Here is an 18,974-nt window from a genome sequence, read left to right as displayed (position 1 = left end):
CGGGACTTCTGGCAACGCATCTACAATTTTCTTTTTTATGATATAAAAGTAAACATAACAAGATATTATCAATATAATAAGAGTAGAAACAGGCTCAAAGCCGGTTATTCTAGTAAAATAACAAGTTCAAATGAATTATTGTTTGATAAAATTTTATAAATCTTATGAATGATATAGCGATTAATATCAAATTTATATTAACTCTACATAATAGAGTATATTCTGGGGTAAGAGGTTTTCTGAGGTTTTGTAACAAAAATGTGGCTATTCCTTATTGCACAGGTTATCGTTAGTTTATCTAATCAACAACAATATTGCAAAGATAAACATATTTTGTCAAAAAACCTGATAAATTGGATTTATTGGAACGAAGTTTTGGAACGAGGTTACTATCGCGCGTTCGGCGTAAAGGAGGCTAGACAGAACTTTTTTATTAGTACCTGCAAGGCTGCATGGTAGGGGCAGAGGGCGTTGATAGTATTCCTGTGCGTTAACTACTCGTAGATGGCGTTTTTTATATATTTTTTTGAATTTATATTATGCATATACAGCTTTTTTGAACATAAGAAATAACTTCGTTCCATTCGGGTGTCCCTTGACATCACTCAAGTTTTTATTTGCCGACCTCAGTTGGTGGGCTGTTGGTAGCTCAAGCCGGGGGTCGCGAGTTCGAATCCCGCTGACGGAACAAAATGTTTTCAAAGTTCCTGAATCATGGATGTGTATTATATATGTGTATCATGTAATAAAAATCTTAAATATATCATATATGTATAGTATAAAAGTATTAAATATATTTCCGTTGTCTGGTACTTGTAGCACAAGTCCTTCAGGTACTTAGCACGGGGCTAGACTGACGTGGAGTGAAGCGTCCATAGATTTTTTTTTTATGAGTGTAGGCCACTAATATTTGCACCGCCCTGTGTACGAAATCTGCCGCCCACACTAGGACTCTGCCGCCCCTAGACCGCGACCTATATGGCCTATTTATAAATTCAGGCCTGATAAGCGACGTGACACGTGACGCTTGACTTATAAATTATGTGAAATTCCATATTACATTTTTATTACTAGTAAGTACTAACTTTCTGTCGATATTACTGAATGCAGGTTGTCTAAGTACCCTGATTACTGTCCGCAGAAATAAGCAGTCTGTAGAGCCCTATCTATTTGAAGGAAACATTTTATCTAGTACGCATGCGTGTTTTCTGCCCAAAATCTAAATGGTAGTATAGTGTAATATAATACAGTAAATTACCCCAGCCATGCTCATTCAAATCAAATTCGCTCAATACAGAAACATAATATTTAGCTTCTTCATGCTATTCTTACGGATTTTGCTTCTTCACGTTATCTGAAATCACGCCAATGTAGTATATTGTGCCCAGGGTGATATCTATTTTGAAGAGTGAAGATGGCGTACTGCATAATTATATACTTTATACTGTGAACGACGATGGTTCATGGTAGAGTTCAAAATATTATGAGTTACTTATTTATGTATTTTTTAATTTAATTTCTTATAATATTGACATTTAAAGGTGCTTTGAGCAAAATAAAACAACTGACTCTAGAACGCAAAAAAATTGTTAACTTTAAGAATTCGCAATTTGGTTGCTTTAAAGTTTTTTAAGTGACTCTATATTTTATGACGTAGGCATCCGCTAAGAAAGGATTTTGATAAATTCCAACCCCAAGGGGTTTAAATAGGGGATGAAAGTTTGTATATAATAATACTTCATAACGCGAGCGAAGCCGCGGGAAAAAGCTCGTTGAGAATAATATTCAACATTTTTTTTATGAAATAATAAATAACAAACGAGCAAACGGGTCACCTGATGGAAAGCGACTTCCGTCGCTCATGGCCACTCGCAGCATCAGAAGAGCTGCAGGTGCGTTGCCGGCCTTTTAAGAGGGAATAGGGTAATTGGGGAGGGTAGGGATGGGAAGGGAAGGGAATAGGGGATGGTAGGAAAGGGAATAGGGTAGGGGATTGGGCCTCCGGTAAACTCACTCACTCGGCGAAACACAGCGCAAGCGCTGTTTCACGCCGGTTTTCTGTGAGAACGTGGTATTTCTCCGGTCGAGCCAGCCCATTCGTGCCGGAGTATGGCTCTCCCACGTATATGATAATTAAAAAAAATGAGTACCTACTTAGGTACTTAACAACTTCAAAAAGTTAGGCAAAAGCTTACAAATAGCAAGCAAAATATATTAACAAAAGAACTAATCTATTAAAATGTTGAATGTCTTATTAGTTTTTCCTAAAATATTTTTCTATGAAGGCACTCATAATAAGACGTATCATTGAGAACTGCTTTCTCATTTCCCACTCTATTGCCATTTCCATAAATATTTATGTCACCCCTTTGGCACACTTCTAGCGGGGTGGCATGCCAAAAATAAGTCTGCACTGCAGTGCACTGCGGCTCCTTCTGCCATTCATGGTACGCTGGTCTTCATAGAATCTTCTGACCCTTATTTCAATTACCATAAGATCGACAATCCATACATGTAGTTCACAGTGATCGTACATAGGTCGATAAAGTCAGTGCCGGCGCGGTCGTAGCCACGTGCGGACGTAATATACGCCGCCATGTTGTTTATAAATAAATACACCAATGAAATAAATAAAATGAACGAAAGATTAAAAAAATGAATAAATGACAACACATTATGAACTGAGGGTGTTGTTGAATGTTTAATTAAGTAGTTGTGACTTGTGAAGTGAATTTTCGGCGATTCGACGACATGAATGAAATTCATTCATTGTAAGTTTAACAACAAATACTTATTGATTTGAGGTTTTCGGAGCTTTTGGTTGTTTTGAGATAATGGCATATATTTTGTTAATGTTTCTGTCATGTTTTATAACAACCGCTTTACAAATATTTACCAAATCATTTTATAATTCATCGAAAATCAAGAAAATAGAGTAAGGAATTACATAAAAGCTCTAATTAGCTTAACTCTACCTTTTTGTTTTTCGATAAATTATAAAATGATTTAGTATAATATTTGTAAAGCGGTTGGTATAAAACAAGACTGAAACATTAACAAAATAAATACCACCCAACCAACAAATTTTCGATAAGTTATAAAATTGATACAGCCCTTATTTTCTATATAATATAATATTATTATGTGATGAATAAAAATACATTTACAATTTACGTACATTTTCACTGAAACCTACTCTACTTAGCTCATAATATTATGCTCTATTATTTTGAAGTTTATACCCAACAATATTTAAATTGTGAAACGGGTAGATATAATATGTAGTAACATATACTTACAATTGTTTTTATAATTTACATTAATAAATTGAGATCCGAGCCTCAATTATTATGCTAATTAGATATTAAGTAGAACTTTTTATATCAATCTTAAGACTTGAATGAATAAATTAATTCTATAAGTGGTACGATAATATATTATGTAACTCCATAAATTCTGGATACTTGATAATTATTTTAAATGCAAAAGTGTGTATCACTACCAGCGCCCTGGGCGTGATGGCTTCGGCAATCGGCGCCCAGGGTGCTGGTAGCGTTGAAAAAATTTGGCGCCCCTTTTGTTTGCCGTCAGCGCCCCTTTTATCTGGCACCCTGGGCGTTCGCCCAGCGCCCCCCCCCTCCCCCCCCCCCTTACGCCGCTACTGTATATGTATACTTTGAGTCTCGGAAAAGAATATAGGATACTTTTTATTCCGAGAAAATGAATGTGGTATAAAAGTCTCAGCCCGATCGGTTTAAAATCGACATAGTGTTAAACTAAAAAAACTTTCATCCCCTATTTCATCCTTTGGGGGTAGAATTGATCAAAATCCTTTCTTAGCGTATGCCTACGTCATAACATCTACCTGCATGCCAAATTTCAGCCCGATCCGTCCAGTGGTTTGGGCTGTGCGTTGATAGATTTCTATGTCAATCAGTCAGTCAGTCACCTTTGAGTTTTATATATATAGATAATATATTTAGATATTAAGATTAGTTTCATCCAAGCTTATTTGTTATTTTATCCTGAAATCCTTAAAAATCCGTTATCTTGAAAAAATACGTCGCGACTCGCGAGTTTCTAACAGATTTTTCTATAATTTTCTTAAGTAGGTACGCTTTAAATAATTGAACAGGAGCTTTTTTTTCTACAAGTTGTATTTCTAGTGCATGAATTCATTTTATCTTAACGAGTCGATAAGAAAACTCGAGTATAGATCTTAGTATAATTTTACAAAAAATAGAAATGGAGATTAAACAAGTTATTAACAAAATAGTGGTGGATTAAAATTGAATACATAACCTATTTATTTCTTTATTTTAAATTAAAAAATGATATCTGTATTGCAATTTATTGTTTCTTTGTTTATTACTTACCCAAAGTTAAAAGATTTCAGAATCCATTTTTTCGAACTTTTGTCTTACGTAGCGAAGGTCTGATAATATTCTTATTGCAAACAATTACAACAGCAATAACAATTGGTCAACAAACTGTTAAGCATTTCTGTATTATCCCACAAAAATTATATTGTATAGAGTTATGAATTCAGTCATGTTCTAAATTAATCACACCAAACTTTTTGTGGGTTAATGCACAAATGCTTTACAACGATCATTAACAATAAAGGGTTTTCCAGTAGAGACTTGACAATTTTGAATTTAGTTTGTGGACGCACCCTTTTATTTAACATCGAACTGATACTGTCAGTTTCTGTGGACATAACATTTTTATCATGGTGAAGTACACCAACGAACAACGTCTGCAAATCTTAAAATTCGGAGTCGGTGGCCACTACTTTAAGAGCGTTAACTCCGATTTTCAATAGTAATTCTCGCCCTTGTAGACAGGCAGATTGGCCATGATAATGAATTATTTTTGGCCCGAATTAGAAGATATGGACTTGGACAGCATGAGGTTTCAAAAGGACGGAGCCACAAGCCACACAGCACACGTTATAATCGATTAATTGAAGAACAAGTTTGATGAGCGTATTATCTCCAAAAATGGACCAGTCGGTTGACCGCCTCGTTCGTACGATTTAACGCCTCTAGATTTTTTCTTTGGAGCTCTGCGTCAAGTCGTTGGATAAGCCAACGACGTTGGAACAACTCAGATCCAAATCTATCTACGTTGCTCTACCGATCCTTTTTAAATACTGAAGCTTGAATAATATTCATATTTTTAGATATTTAGGGCCTGTTAGTACTAAATCGATATTGATGATAACATTTTATTGTGTAGAGTAGACGTAGAAGATATTAAAGGTCTGTAAACAATTCACGGAAAGTAACATTATTATGCAACTTTTTATCGTAGCAAATTGTAGTGGAAAAATACACAGAAATAAATTAATACTAATGATGAAGAGCGATAATTTAAATGTGAATTGAGTTAATTATTTCAACAAATAGATGACGCCCGCAACTCCGTTGCGCCAAAATTCGTTTTTCGCGCGGGAACCGTACATTTTCAGGGATAAAAGTATCCTATGTCCTTCCCGTGGAAAACTCTATGTCCAATGTCCATATCAAAAGACAGAATCGGGCCAGTAGTTTCGGACTCGGAGCGTATTCGATGTGAGTTGTGACAAACAAAATATTTTTCCTTATACATAATAATTAGTATAATAAAGATATCTATATTATACTAATTACTATTATAAAGAGGAAAAAATTGTAGGCTTGTAAATATTATAATATATTTAGGAACGCCCTTCTTACTTCTGTGGTAATCGATAAGTCATAGAAATATTTTGGTCACATATTATTTATTACTAGACGTACCGCGCGGCTTCGCCCGCGTATATAAGATATTTCACCTATGATACTCCACGTGGTATACTTCTTATTTGTGCTAAATAACAGAAAAATTGCTCCAGTAGTTCGTGAGATAAGCCCTTCCAAATAATTTCCCCCGTTTTTTCCACATTTTCCTCTATTTATTCGCTTCTATTAGTTTTAGCATGATAAAATGTAGCCTATATCCTTCCTCGATAAATGGACTATCTAACACTGAAAGAATTTTTCAAATCGGACTAGTAGTTCCCGAGATTAGCGCGTTCAAATAAGCCCTTTTAAATAATTTCCCCCCGTTTTTTCCACATTTTCCTCTATTTCTTCGCTCCTATTAGACTTAGCGTGATAAATATAGCCTATAGCCTTCCTCAATAAATGGACTATCTAACACTGAAAGAATTTTTCAAATCGGACCAGTAGTTCCTGAGATTAGCGCGTTCAAACAAACAAACAAAGTAACTAACAAACTCTTCCGCTTTATAATTATAATATTAGTAATTAGTATAGATTATGGTAGGGTTACCAAATCATCTCTGTATCTGTAGATCTCTACACCTATTTGAATATTACTTACCTACTAAGTTCTTACAGTGCGTGAAAAATATACATTATAAACACTTTAATTTGGTCGACTTTACACTTTTGTTTACAATTAAACTGTATCAAATAATCTACTAACTTTCTTTTAATTAGGAAAGTATCTTCGTATTTATTCAAAAGTAACGTTTTTTGTTTTAACAGTTAGGTATAAACGGTTCACAAAAGAAATACTAGCTGTCCGTGTATTTTAAATAGGAATATTTAATTAATAACTCATCAAGTCAATGACTAAAGTGTTTATGATTAATGATTATTTTTAAAATATGTATGTTAGTAATGATAACGTTTTTGTTATCTTTAAACACGTAACATAATAATATTACTAATTTACTATGCGTTTTTACGCATAATAATATTATGTTAATTACGTGTTTAAAGTTTAAACAACAACAAGCTTCCATTATCATTTTATTAAAGTATCAAAACCAATTGAGTAGGTGGCAATTATTGCTACCAATTTTTTGCTTATGACAATAATAATTAATAACTTAGGGCCTGTTTCACCACTTCCTGATAAGGCTATCCACCAATTAACTTGACAGATCAGTATGGAGAATCAGTCAAAAAAGTTATGAATAGCCATTAGCCTATTAGGCACTTTATCAGAAAGTGGTGAAACAGGCCCTTACTGTTGTAACTTGTAAGTCAAACAGAGTATTTGCAATAAGATATTTGAGAGTTGAGACTAACGGTCTGTTTCACCACTTCCTGATAAGTGCCGGATAGGCTATCATTTACTTAACTTGACAGATAGAGTATGGAGCATCACTCAAATAAGTTGTGGATAGCTTACACTATTTTATATTACAATAAGGAAATTTTTTGCGCTTTCAGCACTGCTACTTTCACAGCGAACTCTATTATGTATATATTTATTATATAACTAGCTTTTTCCCGCGGCTTCGCTCGCGTGGAATTCGAAAATCGTGTACAATACGAATATTCTTGCAAATCTCCTTTAGAAAAATGATGTTTTTCCAAGACCAAAGACGTTCTTCCTAGGCGTTAGCATAGTAAAATAACGGAAATGGATAATTCTCTCCTTTTTATGGTCCCTTACTCAAATGCTAAAAAACGGAACACGATTACAAAGATATAATATCAGCCTATCCGTCTGTCCATATCCAGGCAAAGCCTCCCTCATATTAATCAAATGACACTCGAAATCTCTATGTTTCAGATGTTTCACTATTAATTAATAACTTGGTTTGTTCCTAAGGAATAAGAATTAAAACTCAACACTAACGACGCAACATGTTAGATTAATTTTACTTTTAATAAATAACTTTATTTGATGCTAAAGGAGAATTAAAACTCAACACTAACGACGTAACACGTTTTTGCTTGGCAACATTACCAGGAGGGGGGGGGGGGGGGGCAAAGACTCCCGCATGTTAATCAAACGACACGCAAAATCTGCATGTTTAGCTTTGGGTAGATTTATTTCACTTTTAATAAATAACTTACGTTGATTCTAAAGAAGGAGAAGTAAAACTCACGACTTACGACGCAACACCATTTTGCTTTGCAACATTACCGGGGTTTGGGGGGGGGGGGGCAGCCAGGGGCAAAGCCTCCCGCATATTAATCGAACGACACGCAAAATCTGCATGTTCAGTTTTGGTTAGATTAATTTAGGTACCACCACCCCAAGTAGGGTCCGGGGCAAAGTCCCCCGTATATTAATCCAATGACACTTGAAAACTGTATCTTTAGTTTAGGTTAGAATAATTTCACTTTTAACAAATAACTTAGAAGATCCTAAAGAAAGAGAATTAAAACTCGACTTGGGGCGGCGCAGATGTAAGGCTAAGTTTCAATAAGGCATATATATCTGCAAAAACCGTATTCAAATCGGATCAGTAGTTTTCGTGTTAAAGAAAAAAGTTTTATACAAAATCTTGCCTCCTCTCTTGTCCCCTTAGAGGGGTGAGGGGAAAAATTTTATACACCAGTTATTAAATTGGAAAATACAGTTTATAATATGATGTAAGTTTATTCAAGAAAAAAGTTTGATATCTGATCTGCCCCCTCTTTGGTCCCCTTTGAGGGTTGGGGGGGAAAAATTTTAAACACCAGATATGAAGTTGGAAGAAGACAAATATATGCTAGCAAATGATGACAACAAGTAGGCACTTGAAATTTTCACAAAGGCCATAATTATAATATGTGTTATTTAATAATATTTAAATAAAATAAAAATTTAAGGGGGGCTCCCATACAAAACACAATTTTGGCTGATTTTTGCTCTATAACGGTACGGAACCCTTCGTGCGCAAGTCCGACTCGCACTTGACCGATTATTTCTTAGATTGATTTGAAAGGGATGACACCTTTCAAATCAATCTAAGTTGTTGCCACTTTTTAATTTCTTCACTTTCTTGACAGAGACAGACTATGACATATACAAAGATTATAATAAGTAGGTACAGTCTGTCAAAAAAGTCATGAAATTAAAAAGTGGCAACATCATAATGTCATCCCTTTTTTCTTAGATTGATTTGAAAGGGATGACACTACGATGTTGCCACTTTTTAATTTCATGACTTTTTTGACAGACTGTACTTTACATAGATTAAATTGTTTCTTGTAATGTCGTAAATTAAACACACAATATAACTACATCATAATTATTTCAAATTTTCTTAACTACATAATATATATAAATCATAATATTTACGTGTTTTTAAACTGTATTTAATTAAAGTATCAAAATCTTTTATAGTGACTGGATACAGCGTGGCCATAAGAGGCCACACCGGAAACAAGTGGCGACTCTATTAATGTCGTGACTTTTTTGACGGGCTATACAGTTTTATTACATGTATAGATATAGATTAAGGGACACGTCAAATACATATTAGGTATACCGTATAGACGTACAATCCTTCAAGTATTATTACTTTTATTTCGTTACATCCCGTATAATGCGAGTCTTGTCAGAGGAAAATTAACTTTGAACCAATAAGGCACGTGTAGAAAAAATTGAGTCACCCCAAAATGGAGGCGAAGAAAGTTAAATTGAAATTCGGCGAATTCGATCACCAATTACTGGCAGCGCCGCTGTAATGAGCCGCTCGCGTGACGGCGGACATTTCGCCCTGCCCACTGCCAGGGCCGGATATAGCGAAGGGGCACCATCGTAGCACCATTATGGCCGCCCTTTTCGTTGTTTCGGACTTTCGGTCAACTTCAATTAGTACAGTCTAAAGAAGTGCTTCAGGTTGTTTATTTACCTGCTCGGTCGCACATTATCCGATTCTCTGATCAGAAAAATTCGGACGCCCCGCCGAAACGCACTCTGTTCATACATTTTGTTGTAGACCCCGCTTACCATCAGAATTTAGATTCTGAGTGTCAAAAATCAAAATGTATGAGCGTCCGAATTTTCCTGATCAGAAATTCGGATAACGTACGGCCGGGTTCCCGATCACCTGTATTGACAGCTACGATTGACAAACCCCATTGGGTTGGGGTTTGTCAAATATTATTGCATTTCTTTATTATTGCTGGACCTTAGCAGGCTTTATGGCTATTATGATATTGAATGTACTGTCACTTCTTGGTGGAAATTCATCTTCAATTAAATAATTATACACTTTCCTTGCACTTATTCCACTTTATTTTAAGATATTTATTACAAAATTGTTTCGAAAACGACCGGTTTCGAAAAAATCAATACAGAGTGTCAGTACACCTGATGATGATTTTTTCAAAACCGTTCGTGTATTTAACAATTTTGTAATAAATATCTTAAAATAAAGTGGAATAAGTGCAAGGAAAGTGTATAATTATTTAATTTATGGCTATTGGCATTTTCATAAATAAAAGGTTAATTTTTTATGTAACCCGTAAATTCTAGCCCAAAAACAGATGTTGGCTGATCTAGATAATCAAAAATAGATGTTTGCCGATCTAGATAAGCACACGAATTTATTGAAATCAGTCCAGCCGTTTCGGAGGTGTTTGGCAAAAAACACCGCGACGAGGGAATTTTGTTTTCGAGTCAATGGGCTCGGCCTACTTTCCCATGTCAATCCGCCACTGCCACTGGATGTAGTCAAATGGCAAAGTGCTTTGGAATAACACATGATTGCTGTAACCACTTCGACGACCACGTGACCAATTGCAGCTAGATTTGTAATTGGATTTGATTTTGCAACTTGTTTACTACATGGAACCGATTTTGATGGATCTTTTTTTGGTGGAAATATAAAATTTCAGGAAAGAGGAAATTACTGTTTGAAGTCGGATTTTTGTTTTGTTAAATTGATTTCAATCAAAATTGTAACAGTTTACTATAATATATTTTCTCCAGCTCTACGTATTCAGTCAGGAAGTCTAGTTGTTTGTTAACACTTAAACATAAATAATCTTTATCTAATGTAAATGTTTCTATATTCGTTCGTGTTCTTGAAGCGAGCTGATTGTGACAACAGCAGTATAGCAATATGACATAGGGACTAATATTGCTATACTGTGACAACACTTATCAATTTGTTGATCAGTGATTAATAATATTATAATCTCAGAATACATCCAATAAATTATAATTATTTACAAAAAGTAGTGATATCCCACTAAAAACACAAGTTCCGTACAAACATTATTCATGTCTATGGAGTTCCCCCTAAAAAGGATGGAGATCTATATGAGTGCCAAGTTCTATGGAAAATTGAAATATGTATATTGGATGTATAGGAACCAAATAACTTTGGCCAAGTTAGATCTAATCTACTTTAAGATCTCACATTATTAAAATAACATCAATTGTTGTATATATTCAATAAAGCAAAGAAATAGACTTTATTATTTGTTCATAATGTTATTTGGTTCCTATACATCCAATATACACATTTCAATTTTCCATAGAACTTGGCACTCATATAGATCTCCATCCTTTATACGGGGAACTCCATAGACATGAATAATGTTTGTACGGAACTTGTGTTTTTAGTGGGATATCACTACTTTTTGTAAATAATTATAATTTATTGGATGTATTCTGAGATTATAATATTATTAATCACTGATCAACAAATTGTTAAGTGTTGTCACCACAGTATAGCGATATTAGTCCCTATGTCATATTGCTATACTGTGGTTGTCACAAGTTTTCATTACATCAGTCATTTCATAAAGTTATTGAACATTTTGATTCTGATGTTTCATTTGTATTCAAAATCCTTGAAATTATTAAAAATCAAATGGCGGTTAAGAAGTTGTTTCTAGTAACTTAAACATATTATTACGTTACAAATAAAATAAGTGAAATTTTAAGACAAAGGTGTCTCTTGATCCGAAGGCCTGAGCAGAACTTCTGAGTCCTGGCCATTTAGCCGAAACTTTTTCGTTTTCGCTTCTTTATAGAATCGCCGATCAAAATGTATGGAATTGACATAATCGAACGTCAACGTCATATTAACGAACGCCTTTGTCAATTCCATACATTTTCATCGGCGACTCTTTAACGAAGCGAAAACGAAAAGATTTTGGCACACCCCTCTGAACCTGGCAAGAAAAAAGTTTGGAAATTGCAGCATCGCTTAGATCACTGCAAGCATTTGCCACAATTCCGCTTACAGTAACATAATGTGAATATGTACCATCGAGGAAATTGATTCCTAGGCAGTTGACGGACCTACGTCATGTGGTCGGCTTATGTCAATTCAATGTTAGCTGTGATCGGTCGGATAGGTTTGCGCGACCAAATTACTTAGGTCCGCCATCTGTTTAGCAATCAAGTTCTCTGATAGTACATAGTTGAAATAATAATTTTACTCTTTAGGTACTTATGTATTTCGAAAGTATGTCTGTCTGTTTGTCTGTTACCTCTTCACGCCCAAACCTCTGAATCGATTTTGCTGAAATTTGGCATGGAGATACTTTGAGTCCCGGAAAAGGACATAGGATACTTTTTGTTCCGAAAAAATATACGATCCCCGCGCGATAAACGAGTTTTGGCGCAACGGAGTTGCGGGCATCATCTAGTAAAAAATAAGTAGCTTTTATGCTATACAGCACCTGTTATGGCTGTACTATTCGCTGTGGCGTAAGGAAAGTTTTTAATAGCTCAACTTATATAACTGTGATTTTAGTAGGTATCATCCTACAAATTAAATATTATCCATACTACTTACTAATATTATGTGATACTTAGTGTGTCTCTACTATCTGCATATTTCTTATTCACGGTTTATCGTTGGGCATGGAAATACTTTGAGTCCTGGGAAAGGACATAGGGTAGTTTGAATGAAATTTTGACGCATCAAAGTTGAAAGCGATATCTACTTATTTAATAAATACACGTGTCTATTTGTTACCTCTTCACTATCACCGGCTGAATCGTTTTGAATGTTTCAACATCTAGTTCGCTATGAGTCAATAGTTATGTCATTTGATATGGCCATCTCGTGTGTCCACATCTCCTAGGACCTAGACCTTTGACATTATAAATGTCAATATGTTGGCAATTGTAGCCAATTGTGGCAAAATATACTAGAACGAACAGTATTCATCTAACTGTCCATTGTCCGAAGAAACTAAACTGTTATAAATCTTTTTGATAACAAACAAAACCTTCTTCTTTTAATTATTAAAAGAGGAAAATTTGTTTGTTATCAAAAGGTTTTGAAACTACTACTTTATTAAATTTGTTACAACTTACAGTCATAAAGTAGATTAGCATAGCAGCAGACTTTTCTTGCAGGATAATGTCCGGATCCCGTGAGTTTCTCGGTATGTACACCATGAAAACCGGCGTGAAACAGCGCTTGCGCTGTGTTTCGCCAAGTGAGTGAGTTTACCGGAGGCCCAATCCCCTACCCTTTTCCCTTCCCTACCCCCCCTATTCCCTTCCCTTCCCATCCCTACCCTTCCCTATTACCCTATTCCCTCTTAAAAGGCCGGCAACGCACCTGCAACTCTTCTGATGCTGCGAGTGTCCATGGGCGAAGGAAGTTGCTTTCCATCAGGTGACCCGTCTGCTCGTTTGCCCCCTTATCTCATAAAAAAAAGTACTATGTGAGCTAAGTAGCAAAAAAGGCAGTACTAAAATTAAATATTATATAATAGATTTACATAAGTTTAAGTAATTGACTCCTGTACTATCCATACTTACATTATAAATGCGAAAGTGTGTCTGTCTGTCTGTTACCTCTTCACGCCCAAACCGCTGTACCAATTTTGCTGAAATTTGGTATGGAGAAACTCTGAGTCCCGGGAAAGGACATAGGATACTTTTATCCCGAAAAACGGACCAATGGAGTTGCGGGCGACATGTAACTTAATACATAATATCCATATTACGCATCACATATCATGCGCATAATATTAATTGCCACATAACGGTAGCGGGTTTGAGTCCCGAATTCGACATTGTCTGTTTACACTTTACATAAGGTACGTGTACTGAATATAAATCAAATGAATAATAATACTGCCTGTTTAAGTCTGGTCGCAGGATATAAAGAAACTTTCAATAAAGCTTTTCGAGATAATGTCAACTAATATGTAATCTGTGCTAGTACTGTCAAAACAATTTTTGTTACTATCACAGTTTCGACTGCGAAGAAAAAAAAAATAATCGAGATATGACGTACAGCATCGTAAGTTAAGCGCCATATTTGTCGAAATTATCGAAAACAATTTGTCTAAGTGCTCTCTTTTCGCTTGAAATCCGCGGTCCGCGACGAGTATTATCTAATAGGAATGGAGAAGCATTAAAATTCCATTAAACCGTTGAATCATCAGCCGAGGTCAACCACTTTACTTTTTGGCGTATTCTAAAACTGTTTTGTTCTTGACGCTTTATTTTGCCACTTGCCACAGATACAAGAAGTATCCATATATATATATATATATATATATATATATATATATATATATATATATATATATATATATATATATATATATATATATATATATCGGAATCCGATATATATATATATATATATATCGGAATCAACTCAAACGATTTTCATGAAATTTCGTATATAGGGGATTTCGGGGGCGATAAATCGATCTAGCTAGGAATCATTTCTAGAAAATGTCATTTTCATCGGATACCAAGCAAAGCTCGGTCAAACAGCTAGTAATATATAAATTATAATAATCTACCTAGCCGTTTTCGGCTTCAGTGACTTGGTTGTGTATAATTGTGCATAATTTTATCACTATGTTTTGCTCTAATATGACTATTGGCTAATATACCCAATCTTGGCAGTAAAGATGCGAGAGCAAGATTCGCAATTTAGGGTACCATAATATGTAAATACATAATTATATCGTATATTAGCGGGCGCTCTTACTTTTAGCTGGTCACGTTTGAGATCTAGTTCTCGCCTTCGTTCTTCCTCAAAAGAGTATGTGTTGTGATTAATAAGTTGCTAGGGATCAATATTGTATCTCTTCATGTGTCTTTTCTATACGTCCTTGTAGCGTAGAAATTGACCGCGTTTGCCTTGTTCCAACTCAGAAAAGAAGATGCGCTATGCCTTTCTCTTCTTCGGCATTCTTACAAGGTGCCCCCACCAAAGCAACTGCCGCCTCATCATTAACGATTGGATCACTGAATCATAATCATAAAAAAGATTAGAACAATGTAACCCGGCCATAATATCTTATATTATGCGTATCTTAACATTCTACGCTCTATAGTCGGCTATTTGAATTATAAAGCATTGTTGGAGCTTTCGAAAGCTCTGTTGGTTTAAGAGTGTTTGTAGTTCGACACGATTCTTTTGTAAAACAATTTTATATCATGTAAAGTAGATTTAATTTATTACATCTAGTTTAGTGTTTACAAAAATAATCTTAGGTAAATTTTAATTTTAAAGCAACATTCACCACTGGCCTTTTTTTATTTCTGGAGTTTTTGTGACATTTGTTGTTCATCGAAGCATATTAATATCATTGGAATTTTGCCTCCTTACTTTACATAGCGATTATCAACGTCTAGTTGTTTTTAACCCTCACTTTTGGAAAGTCATCTGACTAGTCTTTTTTGCGATAGATCGAAACGATCGATTACAATTACAAATGAGTAACTATATGCCCTAAAATTTCTTAACGCCTTCTTCGTTTATTGGCAAAGGCCTTTATTTCTTTACGTTCTAGTTTGTGTTATGACTTACGACGCCAACTTTTCCCCTCCATTATTTATAAACAAGTTATCAACCTTGTCATCTATAATCGTCATTTCCCTGGCAAGTCATTTTCTTGTGTTGAGGAAAACTAGATCGGTCGAGGCCAGTTTTTGTTGTGATCATTATTCAACATAATCTTTGACGCCTTGGATATCTATTACGAGACTTTTTATGTAAACAAAGAATACTAGATGTTGCTTGACTTCGTTTTTCGTTGCACTTGCACCGAAATTAGTTTATCACCAGAGGCCCAATCCCCTACCCTATTCCCTTTCCTACCCTTCCCTATTCCCTTCCCTTCCCATCCCTACCCTCCCCTATTCCCTTTTAAAAAGCCGGCAACGCACCTGCAGCTCTTCTGATGGTGCGAGTGTCCATGGGCGACGGAATTTGCTTTCCATCAGGTGACCCGTTTTCTCGTTTGCCTCCTTATTTCATAAAAAAAAACACTGGGAACTAGACTGACGTTACATGAATTATTATGTTTAAAGACGATGTAAATGTTATTTCCCTGGCCTTGTGTACGTCGATACATCATCGGTTGTCACGCTCCGAATAAACGAACAAGTCACTGCGCAAACATTCCCCAAATTTTGGAATTCTTCCAGAATATGCTTAACACACTTTTACAATTGCGGCGCGTCATGTTTTAGTACTATAAAGTAAGCCTAAGCTTTATGTTTACGACAAATGATCTAGATTCCCTGCCCCCGTAGACAAGTGGCAAAACGCTAACGCTAATTCTAGCGCTACAAAATGTATGGATTTGACATTAGTATCGCTAGCGAAGCGATGACTTATGTCAAATCGCATACATTTTGTAGCGCTAGAATTAGCGTTAGCGTTAGAGCTTCGCCACTTGTCTACAGGCCCTGATGGTAAGTTGCTTTTAATTTTAAGAAACACCACATGAATCAGATTTTTCTCCAACCGGAAAAATGGTGCTGAAAAAACAATATACATAATTGAAAATCGAAAATCGTAAAAAAAGGCGATATAATATTATGTAACCTGGCTTTTTAATATTTTTTCCAAGTCTAAAGTAGCCAACCCAATTTCCTCTTAAAGTTTCTGGAGCCTAAAATCACCCAACCTTAGTAGCAAACTCATCTTCATAGGACGCTTGGCTTCTTGGATTTCTCCTTTAACTAGACCCTTGCCCAACACTGGGACAGTTGCCCAGTTGACTACGTCAACAAACAACGCGCCAACTGTGTCGAACACAATTAGCTTAGTATCACTAGCCGCGTCATCTACTTATTTGTGTTCTACACAATAATTAATTACATTAAAAACTGTCATCCTCATCATAATAATATTATTAATGTAAGGGTTGATTCAGACCGCAACGAGATGCATTACTAAATTAGTATGGATTTGACAGATTCGCAAGACGTCTCACGCTGACGACATCTGTCAAATCCATACTAATTTAGGTCGCGTCGCGTCGCGCCTCGCCTCGTCACGTTGCGGTCTGAATTGACCCTTAGGCGTTAGGCGGCACAGCGCTGCACTTTTAATAAAGGTTCCGATCTTTGCAAGTTGCAACGTAGTTCCGTACCGTTCCGATCAATGCGGCAAGCGTCCGCGATCGACAAAAATTCAAAGAAATACGTAAGAGCTACGTTGCACAGCGGGCGGTTTGAAATTGGAATTTGGAACTGCGTGTGTACACGTGTTTTCTGAATCGCGTAGTAAACAAAGTTCAATTTTGAATTGCTATTTCAAAAACCCAACTGCATCGCTAGTGCTACGCCTACGCGTATTGTTGTGAACTAACCTTTACTATCATCGATTTGGAGACACATACTTAACAAGTATCGTTTTAAAAACAATATTTTTTAGTTCATATCAAGATATTGATTGCATCTTAGTTGGCTGGTGCAATTGATGCAAAATCATGTTTTACAGCAATAAAAACCTAGTATTCTTGCACTATTTCCTCTATTATAATAATTAATATGTATAATATGTTATGTAATTCAATTTTCTATAGGAAATCATTATTTATTTCATTACGTCCTATGCATTTGTTAAACATAAGCCAAGTCGGATTGTCAAAAATCACCATGGATTATAGATTACCACTAAAATGTTAGAGATCGTCAGATAAGCCGACTTATCTACGAGTTACGACCTTTCTCTTATCTGTTATCTTTGAGATGTCTTGTCCACACTCAGAAGAGATGTCTTGTCCCCACTCAGAAAGATAATATAAGGTAACACGCTAAGTTTGTATAATCGTTTGGTCTAAAACACATAGTACGGGAGCCCTAGAACATTTTTTTTTTTTATTACTATTGACAAGCGAATTTTTTGTGAGTAGCTACATTCTGATTTTGATAAGACCATTCACTCTTCATTTTGATAAGACCAACAACATTTTTATTTGCGAAAAATCTCGAAAGTGGTAGCTAACAGGGATAGAAAGGATTTCATACTTTGAATTGATGGTCCTAAAATATGGACTGTTTTATTAGTAATTTTAGGACAATGTTGTGTGACAAATGTACAAATAGAACAATCCATATTTTAGGACAATCAAATCAATGTATGTAATCCTTTCTATTTATGTCAGCTGTCACTTTCAAGATTTTTTGCAGATAAAAATGTTGTTCGTCTTATCAAAATGAAGCTACTCACAAAAAATTAGCTTGATAGTAATAAAAAAATTGTTCTAGGGCTCCCGTACTAATAGTTTTGGGTTTATTAATATTATTATTTATCTAGGTCAAACTTGATTGTGATTTATGATAAAGTCTGAAAACTAAAAACGATTGATTTGATTTGGTATGGCGATATGAGTCCCGGGAAAAAACCTACTTAGGATACTTACTTTTATCCCGGAAAAATGTACGGTTTCCGCGCGATATACGAGTTTTGGCGCAACGGAGTTGCGGGCGTCGTCTAGTAGGGAATATTAAACAGGGGCGGAGCAGAGGGCGCTATACTAGCACATAATATAGTAAATAATTATACGCCCAAAATCCGACATGTTACACACCTCATGTTTTATCTAATCAAGTCAACGTCAATACCATATCGAAGCTGTATACAGAGTGTAACAAAACTAAATGATAATATTTGTATGTGTGACTAAATGATAATTTTTCCATACAAAGGTTAAAAAAATTGTTCTTGTAGCGCTGCTACTTTTACAGTGTATTGGTACCCTAAAATATTATCACTTTGTTTTGTTACAGCCTGTATAAGCAAAACAACAGAAGTACGGTAATATAATACGTCTTATTAACTTTTATGTAATTTTATGTAGCACCGAATTCTCTAAAACCGTACCGTGTCATAATTTTAAACTAGTGATTGAGCAGTACCAGTCATTGGACAAAGCACAAAAAGACTATATTGGTTGATCAAAAATCCCTTTAAAAAAATAAAGATTTAAAAAAAAAGACTATATTGGTTGATGGTC

At 35.3% G+C, this 18,974-nt stretch overlaps 1 protein-coding gene across 2 annotated transcripts in view; it reads left to right on the top strand.

The window, feature by feature from the left end:
- Nucleotides 1-2,564: 2,564 nt before the first annotated feature.
- LOC121737200 (carbohydrate sulfotransferase 11) overlaps nt 2,565-18,974 on the top strand; it is a 74,086-nt gene continuing 57,676 nt past the window's right edge. For both annotated transcript variants that reach the window (XM_042128799.1, XM_042128798.1), the window contains exon 1: nt 2,565-2,771. The gene's annotated coding sequence lies outside the window, so the exon portion shown is untranslated. The remainder of the gene's footprint in view (nt 2,772-18,974) is intronic.

This window comes from Aricia agestis, chromosome 20, assembly GCF_905147365.1.
Source record: "Aricia agestis chromosome 20, ilAriAges1.1, whole genome shotgun sequence".
Taxonomy (NCBI): Eukaryota; Metazoa; Arthropoda; class Insecta; order Lepidoptera; family Lycaenidae; genus Aricia; species Aricia agestis.
The sequence above is the reverse complement of the archived record's forward strand: the minus strand, read 5'-3'. Positions and strand labels throughout refer to the sequence as shown.